The following is a 3,060-nucleotide window of genomic DNA, read 5'->3' as shown; positions in this document are numbered from 1 at the left end:
TTCATCACTTTTTCCATCAGGTCTTTCACTTGAGAAAATCGGCAAGTAAAAGCCTTTAACATAAAGTAAGTCTTCCATTTCCCCTTTATAAATATTATAGTTGGATCCATTCTAACTCACCATCCTAGATGTGTTCTTCTCCATCATTACACAAATCCAACCACTACTATATACCACTTGGTGGGAGGAATTTTATATCTCAATGGAATAATTAAACAACACAATCTCTCCCAAATATTAAATGCAATGACAATCAACAAAAGACACACCAAACAACACAACACAATTTTAGCGTGGAAAAATCTTTGTTAACTAGGAGCAAAAAAAACCACGGGACCCGTATTCCACTTAAATATCCATTATAATCAAACAATGGGTACAATTAAGGTTCTCTATAACGCCAGTTAGACGCATACATCAACATCATCAAGATCTACAACCAATCTTGGAATACAACAAGAATCAATAGAGGTAATCAACCAAAACAACCACAAAAAACCGCACCTCAGAAAAACACTTTGCAGTCAGGTCTAGAAAACTCAAAATCCAATCTCCATCATTCAGAATGTACCCCTACGAGTGTTGGACACTATCACCAAAAATAAAGACGATCCGACAGTTGGATTTTGAGAAAACTTTGATCTCGTGGGACTGATCTGTGTTGAATTGGGGTTGTAGGAATTTCTCTCTTCTCTCAACTTTTCTTTTGTTGTTTATCACCTTATGAATTATTGACTTAATTATCTTTGTTGGATAATAACAAAGGCTTGCATACATATGAGCTACTAATCCATATTCATTTGGGTCACTCAAAATATGAGGAATAACCCAACCGTTATTTAGGCTTATCGAGACTGTTATGACATACCTCTTGAGAAAGGCCGAAGAGAATACAACCTTGTCGGCTGCATCAGGCTTTGAAAGGCAGTTGATTAGATAACAATTTGTAGGAAAACTAACAATTCATTTTCTTGTGGCTCATGAATGAAACATTTTGTTGATGTTGTTTTTGACATTTATTTATTGCGAACATGAAGGGTTTAGTTAGGAGATTAAGAGCATATGTGTTTTAAATGGTTTGTTGAGAATCTATCAAGTGTGAATAGTGTGAGTAATAGTTCCACATTAGTTGGAAATATGGAGACTTGAGTATTTATAAATAAGAGAATCCACCAACATATCACCTTAAGGTTTTGGGTGAATATGTGGTGTATCACTCACAATGGTGTTGCTCTAAAAAGAAAAAGTCTCACAATGTTCAATGCTCCATAGTAAAAACTCTCCCAACATGATTAAGGATGAATTAATGAGATGTAATAATGTAGGCAAGAATACTCACAATATCTTTTTACAAAATAGATAATGTTGATTTTGCTTATCTTTGTGCATAATGAAAGTAAAGTATTATAGAAAACATTAACTCTTTGTCCATATTATTATTATTATTATTATTATTATTATTATTATTATTATTATTATTATTATTATTATTATTATTATTATTATTATTATTATTATTATTATCATCATCATCTATAAATATGTTTAAAATTTGGAGTTAAAGCAATGACGAATATATATTTGACTATACACGTGTTTAAAATTTTGAGTTAAACTATAATGAATATATCTTTAACTATAAATATGTTTAAAATTTAGAGTTAAAGCAATTAACAAATTATTTACCCTTTGTTGATCTATCTTTTCATTTCCCTTTTTCTCTCTTTTTTTACTATTGTGTCTCGGGATGACAATGAGTATGGTTTGGTCATGGTACTATAGTATTCATCCCCATACCCACGATTTAAAAAAGTTTATGTGCCCGAGTCTATACCCGCTTGGGTGTCAAAATTAGCACTCGCACCCGTATCTTATAGGTATGTAAGTAGTCGTACCCGCATTCGTGACCCGAATTCCTATTAAAAATAAATATATCAATTATAATTTTAAGATTTTAAAAACATTTAAATGTTTTCAAAATATTAAATACATAATAGTTTAACATTGATATATATTTTATGATTGATAGACATGCATTTTTATATAATAATATATATAAAAATATATAATATAAATAAAAATATCTAAATATATAGTGTGCGGGTATGAGATAGGGTTGATACCAAAATATTCATACCCACAATCATACCTTCTTATTTTTGTGGATAATTACCCGAGCTTATGCCGTATTTATTTTTGTAGATTTTTATCCTATCCGTTGTGGATAAATTTGTGGGTGCTCATTCGGGATGAATCAAATTGTCATTCCTAATTGTATCTTCTATTAATTATTTGGTTCACATGTTTGATTTATTATAAAACTTACAAAGTTATATAAATTACAAAATATTATAATTAAGTACTCTCTTTTAGGATTAAAATCGTGTAACTTTTTTTTAATTAAAAAGTTGGTACATAGACTAAATTTTAAATTGAAAATATTTATAAAGACAAAAAAATATATTTAATCATTGTATACATATGGTAGATAACTAAAGTATTGAAAAAAAAATTACTAATCAAAGAACTATGGGGTTCAAAATTAGTCATCCCTAAAAAATATAATAAATTAAGTACTATAATTTAATAAATATTTGTCACATAAAGTTAATCGATTTTAATATAATATCCTTAAATCACTATTAGTTTAAGAGATAAAAATTATTAGTTTCTTTGTAATAGAAATTTATTTATCATATATTTTATAAAATTCGCCCATAATATTTATTTTCTAATTTTTTTAAAAAATGGCCCATGCAGGTCTCGAACCTGCGACCTTCGCGTTATTAGCACGACGCTCTAACCAACTGAGCTAATGGGCCAATTGTTAGATTTTTAAAAATTTTAAATTTTATTACTAATAAATATTTATACTCTTTTAGTTTATGGACTATGCTACGAGATTCCCTAATAAACTAATGTTGGCACGACGTCAAAAACTAATTAAAAATTCTTCAAGTTGGACGATAAACAAGTTTGAATTCAGATTAGTTGTCATATGATCTTTTTTCACTCATATGACCCAAACGTTTATGCCATAATTCAGATTAGCTATCATTG

At 28.8% G+C, this 3,060-nt stretch overlaps 1 non-coding gene across 1 annotated transcript; it reads right to left on the bottom strand.

The window, feature by feature from the left end:
- Positions 1 to 2,748: 2,748 nt before the first annotated feature.
- TRNAI-AAU (transfer RNA isoleucine (anticodon AAU)) lies at positions 2,749 to 2,822 on the bottom strand. Its single transcript has one exon. It is a non-coding gene; the product is annotated as a tRNA-Ile (tRNA).
- Positions 2,823 to 3,060: the final 238 nt, after the last annotated feature.

The sequence above is a fragment of the Lathyrus oleraceus genome, chromosome 3, assembly GCF_024323335.1.
Source record: "Lathyrus oleraceus cultivar Zhongwan6 chromosome 3, CAAS_Psat_ZW6_1.0, whole genome shotgun sequence".
Lineage (NCBI taxonomy): Eukaryota > Viridiplantae > Streptophyta > Magnoliopsida > Fabales > Fabaceae > Lathyrus > Lathyrus oleraceus.
This window is presented reverse-complemented; position numbering and strand designations above follow the sequence as displayed.